The following is a 23,408-nucleotide window of genomic DNA, read 5'->3' on the forward strand; positions in this document are numbered from 1 at the left end:
TTTGTGAGTTGTGTTTAAATATCATATTTTCAAAATTAAAAGAAAATTTGGTTTATTGAGATTGTCAGTTTTCCTAGTATCGAGATAGGCGCCATCACGACATGTTAGAATTTTGGGTCGTGACATAGATAGTCACTATTTCTGATGAGTTATCTGAAGATGCAAATCAGTGGCCCTCTGAAATTGCTGAAAGAAGAAGAATAACTGGTGTTCACCAGGTTGATACTAACACATCTGTGTAGGTACAACTTGATGCCATGGCAAAAGAAATAAGGAAGCTGACCTTAGCTTCGATACATAATGAGCCTCATGCAGCATGTGACATATGTGGAAGAAGACACCCCACTTATGAGTGTCACGCCTCAACTGAGAAAGTTAATGCTGTGGGTAATTATAACTTTAATGCAATGGGACATAAGCACCCTGGTTATTCATGGAGTTCACCTGGGGGTACTGCAAAGCATGGCAACAAAATAACTCCAGATTTCATGGAGCTCCTGGTTTTGTGAATCATCTAAGGCCGCAGTTTCAACCTCAATAGCCAATTCAGTCTCGATTAGAAGATCTAATGAAGTCATTCATTGTCAAGAATGATGAGAGATTAGATGCTCATGGCGTAGCTGTCGAATAACTTGGGACAAGTTTGTGTAACTTGGAGAGACAAGTGGGACAAATTGCAACTATATTATCTGAGAGAATCCCAGGTACTCTGCCAGCTAATACTGAGAAGAATCCCAAGAAAACTGTAAATGTTGTGACTTGAGAAGTGGGCAAGTGTTGAAAGATCCCACTACAATCCAAAAAGAGGCGATACCTGAAAAAGAAAGTGGGAAGGAGCTGAAAATTGAAGATGGTAAGAAGGGAGTAGAGAAAAAGGAAGGAGGAGGAAACTTCAAGAAAGGAGGAATCTAATAAGAGCGAGCATATGCTTGCTCTACCTTTTCCCCAAAAGTTGTATAGAGAAAAGCTGGACAACCTATTTGCAATATTTCTGGATATGCTGAGACAGGTTAATGTAAATTTCCATTCATAGAAGTTCTCTCACAAATGCCAACTTATGCCAATTTTTTTAAGGAGCTCCTTACAAAGAAGAGGAAGATAGAAGAGACCTCAGTGGTCAAGCTCACAAAACATTGCAGAGCAATCTTGCAAAACAAACTCCATGATACCTTTGTGAGCAAATCAAATCAAAAATATTTTTGGGAGCATCATTAGCAAAACCAGGGAAGGGTAGGTCATAAGGACAACACCTGAAACTACACGTGCCGATGTAGGGCTGGATAGTGATTATTTCCCTTATTTGGGATGAAATTGAAATATTGGAGAAATTGTGATGTTATTTCCTTTAATTGGGATAAAACTGGTAACAATTGTGGATTGGAAAAGGCAACCCACACGGTATATGTGGGAAGGCGGCCTAGCTGATCGGGTGGAGATCGGACGCCATGTTGCGCACATGGTGGTACTACTCTTGGTAACAACTTTCTTTCGCATCACATGTCAAACCACATTGTTCGTGTGGATATGGTCTAACCAATCGGGAGTGATCAGACTCCGTGCTAACAAAGACTGTGGTATATCGATACTGATGATCTTCCAACCAAAATTGTATATGAAGTGCGTATTTTGAAAATTATTATGTTTTAACATGACATTTGGATAGTGTTGATTGTGACTTCCTGTTTCTATGTGTTGCCTTTTCTTATATGGGCATTCTGTTTTGAAAGAGGAACCTTTGCTATAGATACTAGTGTTATTCGACAATACAAACGTCACATTTGCTGGGGGCACTACATCTTTAATGGATGCAGGTGGTTCTACAACAGGCGACATTGATCAGTGATATCAGTACACTCTTTTCAGCTAATTTGATGAGCCCCACTTAATTTCTGGGTCATGTATCTTTTGTTTCTCATGCACTGTGTTTTGAGGTATAGCCGAGTCGTTGTTGCCGGCATTTCCATATTACTCTTGTATTGTACTTAGAGGCTTCGTAGACAGGTTCAGGTTGTGGTTAATGTTGGGAATTGAACTAGAAATATTGGTATTTGGAAATAATATTTTTCTTTAATTATATAAATTCGTAATATTTTTAAAATTATGAATGAAGCTGCTAATGGGAATGAAAAGGAAGTTGTTAATAAAATCTTTTCAGTATTTGATTAATGGAGTACTGTCACGACCCAAAATCTGACCAGTCGTGATGGCACCTAACCCAACCCGCTAGGTAAGCCAATTAACCACTAACCAATTCCAATAACAATTAATAAAGAAATTAAGTAAATAAATATTTGAATCTAATACATTCCCCAAGAACTGGTAGTACAAATCATGAGCTTCTAAGATTAGAGTTTGCAAAGTGGAAATGAAATAAATACATCGTCTCTTTGAAAAGTACATAAACAGAGTTTTATAGATCTAAGGCTACCACGAACAAGAGGCAGCTACAACTGGGACGCAGGTACGTCTTCAACCCAGCTCCCATCGAACACAGCAACATCATCAGCCAACATCTGCACGCAAGGTGCAGAAGTGTAGTATGAGTACAACCGACCCCGTGTACTAAATAAGTAACAAACCTAACCTTAGGTTGAAAGTAGTGACGATCCTGTACCAAGGTCGGTTCCACCACCAATTACCAAAAATAATTCATAACAACGTAAAGAAATAATACAAGAAGTAACTCAGAGATAAGATGCTCAGCAAAATCATGAGTTCCAAAAATAGTTATGTCTTTCAGGTACATCAGTGAAAACCCAAATCATTTACTGAAGTTTCCAAAAATATGAATAAGTTTGAAAATTATAATTTTCCCAAAAATCATCTCAATAATAATAATTAAGATGTTTCATTTTTTTCCCATATAACCTATGTAAAACAAATGCATCACTATGCCCATCTGTCAACATGTGTGAGAAATCATGAATGATGTAATACCGTACAACATGAAGAAAATACATCTCGATGCGTGTATGTCATGTGTGCATGTCAATGCAATGTATCTCAGAGATGAACTCATGTACTTACACTCTTAGAGTACTCAATCTCACTTTCTCACACATTCCACTCATCACGCTCAATCACTCGGAACTATATATGGCCAATCCGGCCCAGGGAAGATCCATCCCGGAATATACACATCAACTGATCATCATTCACTCAATACCGAGTAGGGCCAATCCAGCCCGTGGAGATTATCCATCTCCGGGTATATAATTCTTCAGACAAGATCTATGTCCAGGGAAGATCCATCCTTCAATAATAACAACCGCGCTCACTGGGTTATGCATACTTCGGAGGGGCTCCTTCAGCCCAAGCGCTATATCGATGCGGCGTGCAACACGATCCCATTATATATAAATATCCATAAGGCTCGTTGCAGCTTGCAACCCAATCCATATAAAATATAATCAGTATAATATGTTGCGGCGAGCAGCCCGATCCCAAAATTTTACTCTCAGACAAGCCCTAGGCCTCACTCAGTCATCAATCTCTCCAGTATCACTCACGGGCTCACAATGTCATGAAACTAGCCCGACAACAATGATATGATGTATCAATAAATAATGTCTCAGACTGAGATATGGTATGAATATATGGATATGATTGAGTATGAAATATCTATGAAATCAATGAGATGACAGTAAGAAACGACCACTATGGGTCCAAATAGTATCAGCATAATGCCTAAACATGATATCTAGCATGTTTGACAAATAAATTACTTTATCACATGGTGAAAACACGGATATCAACAAAATAGAAACACTATACAGTGCCATAGAAACAACAGAGTCCCAATTCACATGGTGCACGCCCACACGCCCGTCACCTACAATGTGCAATAACATAAAATGTTTTTCGGGGTTTCATACCATCAGTACTAAGAATAGAAAAGTTACTTACCTCGAACAAGCCAATACCATATGTCGAGTAAGCCAAGCGATGCTCCAAAGATGCCATTCCTCGCGTTCCGACCTCCGAACTGGTCGAAACTATCCAAAAACAACTCAAATGCATCAAACAAAGATAAATGAACCAATCCCGATCGAAAAAGATCAAATGTTGAATCAAAACCCCAAAATCGGTCGAAAGCCCAACCCGGGCCTGCACCTCGGAACCCGACAAAATTTACAAAATCCAATAACCCATTGAATTACGAGTCCAACCATACTAGTTTCACTCAAACCCGACTAGAATTTGATGTTCAGAACTCAAAAATTCATATTATGAAACTTTAGGCCAAAACCCCCAATTTCCTCTTTAAAATTCACAATCCAATTACCAAAAACGAAGGTAGATTCATGAAATATAACCAAAACCGAGTAGAGAACACTTACCCAAATCCTTGTGATGAAAATTGATCGAAGAATCGCCTCAATCCGAGATTCATAGCTCCAAAAATGTAAAAATGGTTGAAATCCTCGAAATAGAGTACTTTATACTTCTGCCCAAGCATCCTCTTACGTGAATGCGGGAAAACCACCGCATTCGCGATGAACACAAATGCACACTACCACAAAAGACTCTACGTATTGGCGATACACCCCACGTGAAGGCGATGACCACTGCTGCCAAATCTTTGCGAACACGACTCATATTACGCGACCGCGATGAAGGATTCCCCAGCTCCAGTTGCCGAACCTCAACACTACACGAACGTAATCCTTCATACGCGAACGCGAAGAAGACTTGCCCGAACTTTACGCGAACGCGAGACATACTTTGCGATCACGAAGAACAATTTGCTGCTGCCATCCAAAATACACTACGCGTTCGCGATACTTTCCACGCGAACGCAATGAAGAAATGTGACACCAGACATCAAAACACACCAGCACTAAAAACATGAAGGAAAAAATCCCGAAATTATTTCTAACTACGCTCGAGCCTCTCAGGACCCTGTCCAAACATACCAGTAAGTCCCACAACATAACATGGACCTACTCGAGACCTCAAAACACACAAAACAACATCGTAACGACAAATCACACCTCAATTAGAATTCAAAGAACTTTGAAACTTGAACTTCCCAACCGATGCTGAAACCTATCAAATCACGTCCGATTGAACTCAAATTTTGCACACAAGTCACATTCGACATTACGGACCTGTTCTAACTTCCGTAATAGGAATCCTACCCCGATATCAAAAAATCCACTCCCGGTCAAACTTTCCAAAATATCAACTTTCGCCATTTCAAGCTAAAATGAACCACGGACCTCCAAATTGAAATCAGGGTGCGCTCATAAGTACAAAATTACCCAACGGAGCAAACAGAACCGTCAAAATTCCAATCCGATGTCAAATGCTAAAAAGTCAAACTTGGTAAACTTTTCGAATTTAAAGCTCCCTAGTTGAGAATCATTCATCCAAATCAGTCCCGAATAACATGAAAAACAAAAACCAACGATTCACATAAGTCAAAATACATCAAGCGGAGCTACTCATGCACGTAAACTACCGAGCGAATGGAAAATGTTCAAAACGACTAGTTGGCTCGTTAAATTCGTCCTCTAACGTGTCCACAGTTGTTATCAATTCCATCAAACCGTTGTATTACCTTACCATGCACATACCGGGGGTGTTCTCACATCACCCTATCCCATACAGGTCCGATAACACAACATAATTAAAAAAATTCAATTCAACCTTGCCCACCAGCCTTCAAATCCAATTTCCAACATCCGAAATTTCTTATAAGATCTGAATCCCGCAACCCACACGCTGTATAATTCTGAACAAGTTGTACCAAAAGCCATAAACATATTCAAATACTCAAAACTCAAATACCACATAGCTCAAACGTTCGAAGCAAAGATTTCTAATCACAGTAGCTGCTCAAATCAACCCAATACCGGTAACAACCTCATATCAAACAAAGCCTCATTCTAAACCTCCATACACTGTAAATGATGAAAGAAACATTCAGAACTCATAACCATTCATCAGATCGACAAGTCATGGTACTCCATCTCCTTCAACAAGAAATATAGCAAATTTCTAAGCCGACATTCGATATTATCCTTCCAACCTTGCTGTAATCAATTTCGATAGTATCCATTCTAGCTCCAATGACCTCATCTCATCTAACCCGACCACTCTAGCGACATGACACATCAATAAAATCTAAAGCCATAACCCGTGCAATCCGTGCACCAATAAGAAACATTCCAAATATACTCAAATCATGGGAAAATGACTCAAACAAAAGAACCGTCCCGCAAGTTCAACAAGTACCACCACAACCGAATGCTGAAATCTATCACATACCGTAGAACCATAACACACGAATCTAACACAAATGAACATAACTCTGCTGCAATGCGTGACCCCCATCCAAACACTGGTCCATATAAAATACCTCATCCACCATACTTGAAATCAATAACCACGCAAAATTCGACATAAAGTACCCAAAGTGCATTACTGTAACCACGGAGACCAAATAACATAATACCACAATCCGGAAACAACATAGCCAACGGGCAATCAATCACGCAATACCCAAATACCCATCTCGCTCAAATTCCGGTACAAAGCCGAAATGGAATCACACCGGGTATGCATATAACCAAAGAATCGCAACCCCTCGTAGCATAGAAGAGTAACTCACAGATCATTTCATAATACGAATAAGCTCAGCAACAACCGAATGGCACATCCTTCAACGATAGTAGTATGGAACCAACCAATCCGACTCGATGTAGAATACACATCCTAATTGGGCCCATCAATGGACCCCAAAATCGGCTCTGGTCACCCACCAATAGGTAAATAACCCTCTGAAAGTCCACAATGACTGAATCATAACACATACTATCATCTGGCTAACTTCGGCCACAACCTCACAGTCCACCACCATGAAACAATCTGCTCTTGAGATCTCCCAACTTCCAATTCCATAAAACATATGAATCACTATATTTGATTCCATCACCATCGCCCGAATGTCTAACACATCTCTCATACACGATTATCCCATGAGGAATACTTCTAAAATTCTTCTGTGCTACATAGCAAAATTTCAATATCAGCAGTCGATCAACCAGAAGAGTGTCGCAGTACTAGTGAAGTATCCATATATCAAAACGCATTGCCCCTCTTGAAATTTATACTCTTATAAAGCCATACCAAATAGTAACATCATTTACCTATTCATCTGAAACCGTCCATGTTGCCTACGAATTTTATGACCTTCCCTTCCAAACAGAATTGTGATCCCGCTCACGTAAATCTCAATCCCACACAACACACCGCATATACCATGCCATCATATGAAAAATACGAGAACTTCATAGTCCAACTCTGAGTCAGAAGCATAATACATACCGGATCAGTCAAAAACCTTCCATTTGATCTCACCCCAGAGAAAATCTCAATACGCAATATATTCCTCACACCGGTAGGAAATATACTCCTCGAACCGTGATAAAAACCATTGAGAACTCTTCGAAGTCCATTTGCACATAACCATGCTCTCCGAACCGAATCTTTCTAACTCAACCCAGCCAAGTAGGTACCCAAAATCCAAGAGCATTTCCACGAAACACCTCTGGAGGCTAGCCACATCATAAGTACCGAAAGAACCGATCATACCCATTACTGTGCTAACCCAGTCTACTACCACGTTGTCCTATTTCTCCAAGTCCTTTCCAAATTACCTTCAAATTGATACTTCTCCTTGCTAGAACACCACGATCCCTAACCAAAATTCACCACACAAGAGGCCCTAGTATAAAACCACAATGCCCTAAGGCCTATAAGCCGCAGACTCCCCTCTTAAGAACCTTAAGGCACCACAACCGAGACACCCACTATAAAGACACCTTATGTGAACCTAAAACTATTTCCTTAACCCTTTTGGTGCTGAAATGCATAATCCACAATGATATAAAAATGCCACAAGTCTCGACATCATCCAATGTACTCTCAATGTCTAGCCATATACCAATCTTGAAAATTCAAAATCGCTACATATAAATATTGATCCATCAGAACCATTCTCAAGAGACATCCACTCTACTCAAATCTTAATTAAACCGACCAAACGAAGCAAACGACCTGTGCCTCATTAGACGCCAACACCCAATGGAGCAAAGAGTAACCCAAACTCCTAAGCAACCGGGAAAATTCCTACTCAATGTACACTACATCCTTTGCGAATAACCACAAAATTATTTTGTGATTGTCATATACCCATAGAATATAATACAACCAGTATCCAAAAATCCCCTTACTCGAGTCATCTTCAATCCTAACCCCTGCAAGTCATAACTGATTCACCAGTATACTCCGAACCGAAACCAATACAACACATAACCGTGCAATCAACTCGTCGATAGCAGGCTCCCCCACTTGGCTCAAAGCCACAGAACAAAACATTCGATAACATCATGATACCCATACTCTATTACTGCCAGAATCCCATATTGAAATTCAACTAAATCCCGCATAAGCCCATGTAACACAAACCATATAATACCTCAAATCATTTGCAAATCTCACATTCATCCTCGTGATAGCCAGGTCAACTGTTACAACCGATCCAAACTCAAACACACAAATATACCCCAATGGTAAAAGGGAACTCTCTACAAAATATCATAAGAATCACACAACCTCGGGACACCTCGCAGGAGATAACCCATATGCTCTGCCTTAAACTGACATCTGTCTACACCTTTTCACAGTCATGACTACTACGCAATCACCTAATCTTCTCGATTCTGAACTCATCAACAGGGCATATGAATCTACTTCACTCCACAACTAAACAACATGAGATATACCTCAACACACCCATAACTAGAGACTATATGCCATATCAAGACAGAAATTAAACACCCAATAGTCCTTTCTACCTCTCAAGTAAAATCTTCTCGTCACATTCAAACAATCCGAATGCATATCGCAGTTACATCATACTCACCGCATATATATTTCAACGCTCATCGACCCACAAATTCCCCTCCTAGGGACATTACCAGACATATGAGTCCAAATGTACAAGTTACCACTGAAGCTACCGAGCTCAAGATGCGGTCTAACCATGGCCTCAAGTCCTCGAGACTGGCCCATCACCGAAACACAGAATATACATCTCAAACCTCGTTTATAGAATCATAAGTCGGCGATGCACAACTGATACTGAGCACTCATGTGCGCATACGAATGCGTGGAAGAAATTGAAAGAGTTACGATTCAAGTTGAATCAATTCCGCACGATAAAGAAAGAAAGATGTGAAGTATATCCTAAATGTCCTGTACCATCTCGAAGATAGGTATGGACGTCATCATATTGATCCACACAACTCTACTAGACACTTGCTCATGACTTGTAGAACATATGAACATAGAGCTCTGCTACCACCTTGTCACGACCTAAAATCCAACTAGTCATTATGGCACCTAACCCAACCCGCTAGGTAAGCCAATTAACCACTAACCAATTCCAATAACAATTAATAAAGCAATTAAGTAAAGAAATATCTGAATCTAATACATTTCCCAAGAACTAGTAGTACAAATCATGAGCTTCTAAGAGTACAGTTTACAAAATAGAAATGAAATAAATACATCGTGTGTTTGAAAAGTACATAAACAGAATTTTATAGATCTAAGGCTACCACGAACAAGAGACAGCTACAACTGGGATGCAAGTACATCTTCAATCCAGCTCCCATAGAACACACCAACATCAGCATCCAACATCTGCACGCAAGGTGCAGTAGTGTAGTATGAGTACAACCGACCACATGTTATCAATAAGTAACAAACCTAACCTTAGGTTGAAAGTAGTAACGAGCTTGTACAAAGGTCGGGTCCACCACCAATTAACAATAACAGTTCATAACAACGTAAAGCAAACAATACAAGAAGTAACTGAGAGAAAGATGCTCAACAAAATTATGAGTTCCAAAAATAGTTATGTCTTTCAAGTACATCTGTGGAAACCCAAATCGTTTACCAAAGTTCCCAAAAATATGAATAAGTTTGAAAACAATAATTTTCCCAAAAATTCTCTCAATAATAATAACTAAGATATTTCATTTTCTTTCAAGATAACCAGTGTAAAACAAATGCATCACTATGCCCATCTGTCAAAATATGTGAGAAATCATGAATGATGTAATACCGTATAACATAAAGAAAATACATCTTGATGCATGTATGTTATGTGTGCATGTCAATGCAATGTATCTCAGAGATGAACTCATGTACTCACACTTTCAGAGTACTCAATCTCAATTTCACACACATTCCACTCATCATTCTCAATCACTCGGTACTGTATATGGCCAATTCGGCCCAAGGAAGATACATCCCAAAATATACACATCAACTGATCATCAGTCACTCAGAACCAAGTAGGGTTAATCCATCCCGTGGAGAAGATCCATCTCGAGGTATATAATGCTTCAGACAAGATCCATGTCCAGGGAAGATCCATCCCTCAATAAGAACAGTCGCGCTCACTGGGGTTGTGAAGACTCCGGAGGGGCTCCTTCCGCCCAAGCGCTATATCATTGCGGTGTACAGCCTGATCCCATAATATATAAATAGCCACAGGCTCGTTGTGGAATGCAACCCGATCCATATAAAATTTAATCAGTATAATATGTTGCGGCGTGCAGCCCGATCCTAAAATGTCACTCTCACTCAGGCCCTCAGCCTCACTCAGTCATCAATCTCTCCAGTCTCACTCACGGACTCACAATGTCATGAAACTAGCCCGACAACAACGATATGATGTATCAATAAATAATATATGAGATTGAGATATGGTATGAATGCATGGATATGACTGAGTATGAAATAACAATGAAATCAGTGAGATGACAGTCTAAAACGACCACTATGGGTCCAAACAGTATCGGCATAGTGCCTAAACATGATATCTAGCATTATTGACAGATCAATTACCTTATCACATAGTGAAAACACGGATATCAACAAAATATGACCACTATGCAGTGCCATAGAAACAACAGAGTCCCAATTCACATGGTGCATGCCCACATGAATGTCACCTAGCATGTGCGTGACCTTAATACCAATCACATGACATGTATTTCGGGGTTTCATACCCTCGAACAAGACAATACCAAATGCCAAGCTATCCAAGCGATGCTCCAACATGCCATCCCGCGCGTTCCGACCACCGAACGGCTCGAAACTAACCAAAAACAACTCAAATGAATCAAACAAAGCTAAAGGAACTAATCCCGATCGAAAAAGATCAAATCTTGAATCAAATGCCGAAAATCGGCCAAACTCCCAACCCGGGCTCACACCTTGGAACCCGACAAAATTTACAAAATCCAATTATAAAATTTACATTCAATTACGAGTCCAACCATATGAGTTTCACTCAAATCCAACTCCAATTCGATGTTCAAAAGTCAAAAACTCATATTATGAAACTTTAGGCCAAAACCCCCAATTTCCACTTTAAAATTCACAATCCAATTACAAAAAACGAAGGTAGATTCATGAAATATAACCAAAACCGAGTAGAGAACACTTACCCCAATCCTTGTGATGAAACTTGCTCCAAGAATCACCTCAATACGAGCTCCATAGCTCCAAATATGTAAAAATGGTCGAAACCCTCGAAATAGAGTACTTTATACTTCTTCCCAGGCATCCTCTTACACGAACGCGGGAAAACCATCGCGTTCGCGATGAACAAAAATGCACACTGCCACAAAAGACTCTACTCGTTCGTGATACACCCACACGAACGCGATGACCACTTTTTCCAAAGCTTTGCAAACGCGACTCATATTACGCGACCGCGATGAAGGATTCCCCAACTCCAGTTGCCAAACCTCAACACAATACGAACGCGATCCTTCATACACGAATGCGATGATGAGTTGCCCAAACTCTACACGAACGCGAGACATACTTCGCGATCACAAAGAACAATTTGCTGCTGCCATCCAAAATACACTACGCGTTCACGATACTTTCCACGCGAACACGATGAAGAAATGTGACACCAGACACCAGAACACACCAGCACTGAAAACATGAAGGAAAAAAGCCTGAAATCAATCCTAACCATGCCCGAGCCCCTCGGGACCCCGTCCAAACATACCAACAAGTCCCACAACCAAACACGGATCTACTCGAGGCCTCAAAATACACAAAACAACATCGGAACGATGAATCACACCTCAATTCGAATTCAATGAACTTTGAAACTTCAACTTTCACAACAGATGCCGAAACTTATCAAATCACGTCTGATTGACATAAAATTTTGCACACAACTCACATTCAACATTACATACCTATTACAACTTCCGTAATAGGAATCCGACCCCGATATCAAAAATTTCACTCCCGGTCAAACTTTCCAAAATTCCAATTTTCGCCATTTCAAGCCAAAATCAACCACGGACCTCCAAATCAAAATCCGGACGCGCTCCCAAGTCCAAAATCACACAACGGAGCTAACGGAACCGTGAAAATTCTAATCCCTGGTCAAATGCTAAAAAGTCAAACTTGGTCAACTCTTTTGAATTTAAAGCTCCATAGTTGAGAATCATTCTTCCAAATCAGTCCCGAATAACCTGAAAACCAAAACGGACGATTCACACAAGTCAAAATACATCATGCGGAGCTACTCATGCCCGTAAACTACAGAGCGAAGGGCAAATACTCAAAACGACTGGGTTGGCCGTGACAAGTACATCTCCTATTCATTCATGGAGTAGAAGGAAATCTAACATGCTTGCTCGACCGGGTTCTCTCGGTTGAGCATCAGTCGCGCTCCCCGAGTTTGGGCGGTGACATGTTGTTTTGTATGGCAGGAGATGACATTGAAGATGTACCTGGGTTTCGGTTATAGCTACCTTTTGTTCTTGGTAGCTTTAGATTTATAATTCTGTTTATTTATATTTCGAACATATGATGTATTTATTTCATAACAGCTTTGTAAACTTTAAATCTTAGAAGCTCATCATTTGTACTACCAGTCCTTAGGTTGTTATTTAAATGTTTAGTTATTTCATCATTATATTCTCAGTAAATAGCATTTGAAATTGTATTATTGTTAAATTGGCTTATCTAGCGGGTTGGATTAGGTGGCATCATGACTAGTTGAATTTTGGGTCATAACAGAAAACTTCATCCTCAAGCCATTGTCAAAACCGTCATGAATCCTTCGAATCCCATTCGCATATAACCAAGCCATTAGAACTAAATCCATATAAATCAGCCAAGTTGTCAGGCCCCAAACCTAGGCTTGGACGTAACACGACACTTGGTGCCTGCTATATGTGACCGAGCGAACCAACTGACTAGCTGAATAAACATGTAATATCTAAATAAACTACTGCCTCGAACCCAATATATATGTGCACAAGCTATGACCTCGGGCCCAAGTATACGTATACATAACTACGGCCACAGGCCCAAATCTGCATAATACATAAACTACGACCTTAGGCACAAAGATGGATAAAGCATAAACTACGGCCTCAGGCCTAAATATGAATAAAGCATATAAACTATGGCCTTAGGACAAAATACAGGTGTTCAACATTCAAGGATTTAAAATCAGGAACTAAGAATCATACTTCAATACGTGATAATGAAATACAGAACCGTACCGAGTTATATGATACTGGAATGATGAATAGAATTCGAGTAATATATGTATTAATGAATAGGTTTTGAAAACTGAAACTTCAATTGTTTATGACATGGTGAGTAATCTAGACTGAGACTCATTGGCATCAAACACAAGTCTATATTGATTACGCACTGATCTCACAACCTTCGGCATGAATGTCAATAACAAATTACGAAGCTAGAGAATAAAAGTTCTACAACTATTCAAGGAACTAAGATTTGCTATATTTATGAGGCAATTAGTAATGTTGTAAAAGAATAGGGAGAATCATTAATATGTCCAAACATAGAGAGTTAGCCTCACATACATTGACTCTGTCCTTTTGAAGCATATCACAATGTTCGTCACCTCTTTTGATGATAATCTATGGCAATATATATCAAGAGGTACCAATATTAGAACTAATGCTCATGTTTTGGTCACTTAGGCATTTTATCAAACACCTTATGGGTGTAAAGCCTCTTAGCCCTTATTAATGGTGTTCTCTTCACCCAATTCTCATTCTACTACTTCCATGTGATTCTACAATCCCAAATAGATGTTACTAACACTATTTCTCATCACCCAAATATTTACAACAATATTAAGACAACAATCCAAAACCCTAGCATAGTTCATATGATTCTCTTTATCAAACCCATTTACTATTCTCCCAAGAACTAATTAATTCACAACTAAAAATGATTAGTGACTAGAAACATTACCTTTATGAAATTCAATCCTCTTGAATTCGAGTTTTAGGGTTTCATTTCTCAACAATGATGTCTCAATCGAATATCTAATGATTTGAAGGGTTTACCCACGTTCATAAGGTGTTGGAGAATTGAAATTAACTTAGAATCATCATTAGAACTTACCTTGGATGATGGACGGACCTTGTGGAAGTTGGGTTCTTGCGGGCTCCCTTTTCTAGCGCAAATCTACATGTTTGAGGTTGTAGGGAACAAGGTAGGGTTTGAATAAGTGTACACGTCCAAAAAATTCATGAGGAAATATAATCTTCTCGGATAAACATCGTAGGTGAGGGGCATCATCATAGGCGCCAAAATAATAGTGCAAGGCGCTTTTATAGGCACTAATGTTAATGCTCCGGACAATGCCTCTCACTATCTAAGGCTGTGAGATTTCATGGACTTGCGTTGTCTACTACGGTAAGTCAAACCTTTCATAAACTTAGTCGATTATATTGAATCTTATGCACCTCACTCTCGGTCTTGATTCCAAAACATCTATCTCCACCCATACTCATCCCGATAGAACTTCACATGTCTAAAATGTCATATTAATACTCATTTACACATCCACACCTAATCTGAATTGATAGAGTGTCATGTTATCGTCCCCTTAAGACCATTTGTCCTCGAATGATTGTCTTGGTTATAACTATGTCTAACTCTGAATCATAAACATGATAGTTGGAAATATGCGAACACTGACTTGTCACGAACACTTGCATACTGAACGGAATGAATATGGAATTACTGAACTACTGAGCTACTGAACTAAATAAGTACTGAACTAAATGACTACTAAACTGACTGAATACTAAGCCGATAAATACTGGAGTGACCGATTATTTGTGTACTGAACTGACATGAAGGTCATAACATGAGATTGAATACTAGGTACATAAATGTCGTGACATGAGATCTGAATACTGGAACTTGAATGTTTTAACATGACACGTGAAATATTGGGTGTGCAACCGCCAACTATGGTGGCGACTCTACTTCATAAGCTACTTGCCCAATCCTTCGTAGGGTCCTATATGACCCAATGTTTTTGAAACTGAGCTTTCCTTCCTTCCCAAATCTTATAACACCTTTCATAGGTAAAACTTTTAGAAACACACAATCATCAACTTGAAACTCTAGGTCTTTATGTTGTACCTCTGAATAGGACTTTTGGAGACTCTAAGACGTCTTCAAACGCTCTTGAATCAACTTGATTTTATTTATAGCATGATAGATCAAATCTACTCCCAACAACTCTACTTCGCGTTCTTTGAACCAACCAGTTGTCGATCTATACCTTTACCCATATAGGGCTTTGTACTGTGCCATCTTGATACTAGAATATGAGCTTTTATTATAAGCAAACTCAATGAAGGGTAGATGGTCATCCTAATACCTTTAAAATCGATAACACATGCCCTGAACATATCCTCAAGAGTCTGAATAGTTTGCTCTGCCTGGCCATCTGTCTAAAAATGAAAAATTGTGTTGAGGTTTACTCTTGTGCCTAATCCTTTCTGAAAGGACTTCTAAAAGTTCGTTGTACACTAACACCATGATCTGAAATTATGGATAATGGAGTCCTGAGCAATCAGACGATCTCTTGAATGTACAACATGGCATAATCTTCTGCTGAATCTGTGGTCCTTACGGACAGAAAATGAGTTGACTTGGTAAGTCGATCTAAAATCACCCAATCAAATCATGCTTTCAAAATGAGTGAGATTATTCTGTTATAAAGTCCATATTTACCATCTCTACTAAATATATGTATTTTATGTGGTAAAAGACTAGGCTTTCTACTGCTCGATTTTCACTTGCTGATAATTCGGCCACTTGCCACAACGTATGTGATGTTCTTTTTCATGTCGTTCCACTAATAAATCTCCTTGAGATCATGATACCCCTTTGGGAAACCCTGGTGGGTAGAATACCTTGAATTATGGTCTTCTAACATTATCCTCCCTCTCTAAGTTTATCTATGTTTGGAAAACACAATTTGCCTTGGTACCTCAAAATACCATCATCTCCCCCTTGTTCAAAAGCCATCGTCTTGTGCATGTGAAACCCCTCTTTCATCTACAACAAGTAGGGATCATCAATCTGTTTCTCCTTCACTTCGGCAACTAAGGATGAAAAAGCCATGTTCTGGACAACAACTTCACCATCTTCGGAGTCCGAAAGTCGAACTCCTATTTTGGCTAAGCGGTGAACTTCTTTCACCATATTTCTCTGTCTACATTAATGATGAGCTATACTTCCCATACATGATTATGTTTTTAAGGTACTTCCTAAAAACACTTATAGTATTCTTGTGAGCTAAGTCCTTGACCAGTACTCTAAAGATTAGAGTCTCTTGCAACGGAACTACTCTCATGACACATAACTGGGCATCATTTTATAGTTTTTCTATGCTCACTTTATCAGTAATACCAAATCTTGACGATCATACTACTCACTTCGTGTTTCTTACACATGCTAGGCACATTCCTTCTGGTAATTATATCATTTTTCCTTCATTATTGAACCGAGTATTTTTACATATCCCATGCTAACTTTTCGGGTTTCAAATCTCCAACTGGACTTATTGATGATATTCGCATCACCCCCTTAGAAAAAAGGTTAAGGACTTGTACTTGCGGATCCTTCTCTTTTGTTGGGATCCGAAATACTTTCCTTATCTTTTGCAATTCTTTGCACTTTATGTCAATGACGACTCATCTTCCGACTTACTTATGAGCAATCTTTATTACTAGGAAAAACTAAATTACTTACATAAACAAAAAACTAATGTATTCACAACTATCATACACAATCATAATGATTTAACTCTACTCACATTGTCAAGCTGATTTGTTTTCCACTGCCATTGTACTACGAGTTTAAATTAAACTCTTGGGGTTCTAACATGTATTCAGTATTTCACACTTTTACCCACTCACTAGTGTTAACCTAGCTACGTAAATAAAATCATACCTGTACTAGCTTTTCTGAGATTTCTAATTCACTGTATCTACTCAAAACTTACTTACTATTCATTTACTAACCACCTCCTAGCATCATGTTTTCTTGTTCTTCTTTGAATAACTAAAGTGAAGCATAAGGTTATTCCTAAATTCCCTCACCACCCGACACTATTCTACGGTTGCATACAATCATTTTTTTAACTATGTACAAGGATCAAACTTAGGGAAATTTCAACTGTCTTAAACGAAATTGGAATATCAAACCCCAAACTTTCTATACACTACAAAATCATGTCATACAAAAAACATTTGGGGTAAACATATAGTCACATAACCTAAGGGGGGATTGTCATATTTGTTATCTCACAATAATAGTTGCTTCTTATAGTAACTTACTAATATGGTACTTTGTAGTTCTGATTAGAATAAATCTAAACAACTTAAAATCATTTCCTAAAATTCAATATCGACAGGTCTTGGTTCTCATTTCCTACATCATATCTTCTTAATAATATGCATGAGTTGTGCGAAAAACACATCTTTGGTAATATCAATGTTTATACTCCTAGGTATCTAGACCTTACGATATTTTCTGTCCAAAACTATAATGATTAATTCTATGCTTATTGCGGTTAAATTCTTAACCTGTTACACCATGGGGTCTGACATATGAACTATCATCATCCAACCCGTGGCTCCATTTTGAAGAATTAAAATGAAATTGTTCTATGAGGTAAAACACATAGGGATACACTACCATATACAAACTTGTCCCTTAGAGTATACCATCATCTGATAAATCTCTCCTTGCACTATACGGCGAGTCTTAGGTCTTAATCCAAATATAAAACATACGAAGATTTCGCTATAATTGTTGTTACTTAAATTTTCTTTTAGCCCCCATAGGCATCACTATATACTCATAGGTCACCAAAGTTTGGATACACTGAAAATTTAAGATCTGGTAACTAAATAACTGAATACTCGCTCACTGAATAACCATAAACCTGCTAATTGAAAGACTATATAACTGATAATTGAGGTAAACTGATAACCATAAAACATGATAACCACTTTTGTATTTTTTGATAAGTTTATGCTCTAATCTGTACTACTATCTATTGCATCACACTTTCAATATGTTCTCAAGTCTCATTTGTTACCAACTTGTGCTCCATAATTATACATTAGTAGGCAATCATCCTCTCTAGGACCTTGAGTTTTTCCTGCCTGTCGCTTGGGCATTCGATATGTCAAAATTAGATAGGAAGAGAAGGTTACCTATTGCTCTAAGCTTTATGGCACGATCTATAGTAGAAAGGAAATGAGACAATCTTGAATGTCTTGGTAGTTAATTGTTTATATGCGTGTCTGGCACAAACATATAAAGGAAACTCCACTAGACACGGCTTAATAAACTCCTTAGGACACTTGAACCTAGTTCTCTGATACCAAGACTTGTCATGCCCTGAACCTGGGCCTGGACATAATGCGGCACTTGGTGGCTGACTATATATGACAGAGCAAACCAACTGACTGGCTAAATCAACATGTCATATCATAACTGTAAGCCCCAAAAGTTTTGCCAAGGAATTTAAGGGTTCATGGCGTCGAAGTAGGCTTACGTGTTTCAGGGCATCGAAGTAGGGCTCTCTAGTGTTGCTGGAATATTCTTTGCTGAAGGGCCAATTATGCGGTCAGATTTGCGATCGCAGATCCATTCTGCAAGCCGCATTAGCATCGCAGAGTTGAGCAGGGAGTTGTTGAATTTTGAGGGTCGTTTCGCGGTCCATTGTGCGATCGCAAACCTATTTCATGGTTCGTACTTCTGCCGTAGAGTTGCATAATTAAAGTTTGTTTGGCGATTCTGTGGCCTATTCTACGGCCGCATAAGTGGTCTACAAACCGCAGACCGGTCGCAGACCTGTCCAGATCATCCTAGTTTTTGGGGATCACTTTTGCGGTCCATTATGCGGACCACATACATATTCTGTGGTTAGCTTTGCGACCGCATACCTGAGTTCGGAGGGTCCATTTTTCTATTTCTTTAACCCGACCCCATTTTGATAAATAGCCTTTGAGCACATTTTGGAACAATTATCTAATGATTTTAGAGAGAGATAAGAGCATTTTAGAGATATAAGAAGAAAAACTAAAATTCGAATCAACCAATCTTGCACCAACCTTCAATAATCAAGGAAACCAATCACTAGATTATCGTCTATCCGGGTAAGACCTTGTCCTAAAACCTTTATGCAATTGTTATGGGTTTAATTAGGTTATAGGGGTTGGAAATAGGCCATGCATGTGACAATAGGTTGTAGTGTGTGGGTTTAATGGACTAGTTTGGGTGGTTTCTTGTTGAAATTGGTCAAGGGAGGAAGTGATTACCATTGTAGAGCTTTGTAGTCCATTTTGCGTACTAGGCATTCGACAAAATTCTTAAGAGAGTTACACCATATGAATCCTACTAATTGTTATCCAAATTTTGCTACCTTCTTATAGATTGTTATTGCTAGAAGTGTTGCGACGTTGTAGTAACTTAAAGAAAGCTCAAACAAGGAATGCTGACTAAACTACTCTTATGGAAATGAATTCCATGATGTTCCTTTAAGTCTCAATCATGGTTGGCTCAAGTTCCTAATTCCTATGTTCCGGGTTATCCCTTATATACTTGACTATTTTGAATGAACCTTATGTCGGAAATTATATGTTCAAAGTATGGGTTGCATAATAAAATGTTATGGCTTTGACTCATATTTCAAATGAAAGCTAGTATGCCAACTTGTGTGTGAAAAACCTGATATGCTTAAGACTCTTAATTGCTCATATGTATACCTACGGTCTTGATTGAAAATGTCTTGTTATTGATAATCTATAAAGATGCTTGAAAATGAAATAAGGGAATTGGGATATAGAGTGCGGCAAACATGCCAAGAATGAAAGTTATACTTGTGGCTAGTGGTGCCAATGAAATTAGATGATGTGAGAGAGGTTAAGCAACAAGCGTTGATTCAACTATTTTAAGATGACTTCGAAAATAGAATTGCCTAAAAGCTTATTACTCAAGTCGTGCCCATATGTGATTGTTTTAACAAATGATATGATTTATAAGTATTTTTCAACGTGTTTTGTGTTCTTACATATTCGTGAATGGTAACTGCATTGCCTTTTTTGGGGAAAAGTATTTCAAGAATAAATGGTGTGCTACTTGGTTATGATTTTAACCCGCGCTTCGATTGCCAATCATTTTACTCTATTTCTTAGAAAGAAATCCATTGTCTTTAAAGTCTTTATTTCTAATGAACTTAAAGTTGTGATTTCCGAAATATTATAATTGTTGATATTTGTGTTGATGTTCCATGGAAGGAAAGATATGAAAGTGTAGAATTTGAAATACGGACACCGTGCCTTGAATAAAGAATCTTGTGAATGTCCAAAAGAGCCAAGAAAATATTGTTGTTGTGATTGGTTGAAAATACTAGTGAAGATTTATACAATGTGAAAGATGACGAGGTAAATACATTTGTACCTATGTTACCTTTGTGTGCAAAATAAAAATAAAGTTTTTGGGAGTATTATTAGCAAACCAAGGAAGGGTGGGTCATAAGGCCCATACCCAAAACTACACGTGTTGGTGTAGGTGTCGATTATGATTATTCCCCTTATTCGGGACGTGATTGATTGGTTGATATTATTCCCCTTAACTGGGATGAAACTGATAATGGTTATGAATTGGAAAACTCAACCCACACGGCATATGTGGGAAGGCGGCCTAGTTGATTAGGTGGAGATCGGACGCCATGTTGCGCACAATGTGGTACTACTCTTAGTAACACCTTTTTTCGCATCACATGTCAAACCACATTGTTTGTGGGGAGATGGGCTAGCCGATCGGTCATTATCAGACTCCGTGCTAAAAACATGGTGGTATATCGGTTCTACTAATCTCCCAACCAAATATATATATTAATTTTCGTATTTTGAAAACTGGTATGTACTAACTGGGCATTAGGATATTGTTGATTGTGACTTGTTGTTTCTATGGTTTTCCCTTTCTTATATTGGGATTCTATTTTGAAAGTGGACATTTAGCTTTACACACTATAACTATTCCATATGTACTAATGTCCCTTTTGCCGGGGACGCTACATTTTCAATGGATGCAGGTGATTCGTCAGTAGGTGGTTTTGACCCTCACTAGCAGTTACTCTCTATTCAGCATATTTTGGTGAGCCCTACTCTGTTCCGGGCTTCAAGTTATTTGACGTTGTATGTTACATTTTGAGGTATAACCGGGTCCTTATCACCGGCACATCCAGACTACTCTTCTGTTGTACTTAGAGGCTCCGTAGATAGGTTGTGGGTGGTATATGATATTGGGAATGAAACTAATAAGTGTTGGTATTTGGTCGAACATGTTTTTATCATAACAGTAAGGATATATTTTGGGAATCATAAATGAATATCCTTAATAGTGGAAAATATTGTGGAACACTTGACTCTTCTTATATTTATCACCTGTATTGGTTCTTATATTGTTAATGGCAAGGTTGGGTAGCAAGCATCTAACATGCTTGCTTAACCGGGGTATCTCGGTTGAGCGCTGGTCGCGTTTTTCGAGTTCGGGGCGTGACAATAACATACATAATGTGGAAGCTAAACTAACACATGTTGATATACTGAAAGTCAGAAAGATTTAAATCAAAGTGCGGAAACACTAATATAAGTCTAAAACATATTTGTAGTCAACAATACTTAACATGAAAAACATGCGTCTTTGTCTAACTATTACTCTAGTCGTTGAAGCCTCTAATGAAGTACTTAAAATACTGATTGTTTGTAAATACCGAAAAACTATAAAGTAATAATAATACCCCAAAATAACTGGAGCTTACCAAATAGCTGGTACGAGAATCCTAGCGCCCGAAATCGTCAACATGTCAACCGTTACCTACTTCGTGAGATGTAGGTCCCGAGCGAAAGGGACATCAGTACATTTGAATTGTACTGCTATGTAAAACAACTAAAAGAAAGAACAATAAATACTGAAACTAAAACTGAACTGATAACTAAGAACTGATAACTAATAACTGAACTGATAACTGATAAATGATAATTGAACAAGGAATTAAGGATATGGATACTCCCTCTTCTGAATGATGAACCACCTGTTCATCTGAATAAACTATGGCCTCGGGCCCAATATATATGTGCACAAGTACATGTATACATAACTACGACTTCAGGACCAAAGATGCATAAAGCATAAACTATGGCCTCAAGCCCAAAGATGCATAAAGCATAAACTACCGCCTCATGCCCAAATATTTATAAAATATATAAACTACAACCTCAAGCCCAAATATAGGTGTTCACCATCTAGGGATGTGAAATCAGGAGCTGAGAGTCATACTGTAAAACATGATACTGAAATACTAAACCATACTGAGTTACATGATACTGGAACGCTGAATAGAACTAGACTGAGAGATGTATTCATGAACTAATTTAGAAAAATGAATCTTCAATTGTTTATGACATGTTGAGTAATCTAGACGTAGACTCATGGGCATCAAACAGAAGTCTATATTGATTACGCACTGAGCTTAGAACGTTCCGGATGAAAGTCATGAACAAATTACAAAGATAGAGAATAGAAGTTCTGCAACTATTCAATGAATTAAGCTTAGCTAAATTTTTTAGGCAATTAGTAACATTTTAAACGAAACGTAGTGTAGCGAGAATCATTAATATTCCCAAACACAGAGAGTTATCCTCACATACCTTAACTATGGCCATTTTAAGCATATCACAATGTTTGTCGCCTCTTTCGATCATAATCTATGGAAATATATATATATATATATATATATATATATATATATATATATATCAAGAGGAATGAGTATTAGCACTAATACTCATGTGTCAAACACTTATGCATTTATAAAACGCCATATGGGCGTAAAGCCTCTTAGCCCTTATTAATGGTGCTTTATTCACCCTATTCTCATTCTACTACTTCTACGTAATTCTACAGTCCCAGATATATGTAAC

The sequence above is a fragment of the Nicotiana tomentosiformis genome, chromosome 11, assembly GCF_000390325.3.
Source record: "Nicotiana tomentosiformis chromosome 11, ASM39032v3, whole genome shotgun sequence".
Lineage (NCBI taxonomy): Eukaryota > Viridiplantae > Streptophyta > Magnoliopsida > Solanales > Solanaceae > Nicotiana > Nicotiana tomentosiformis.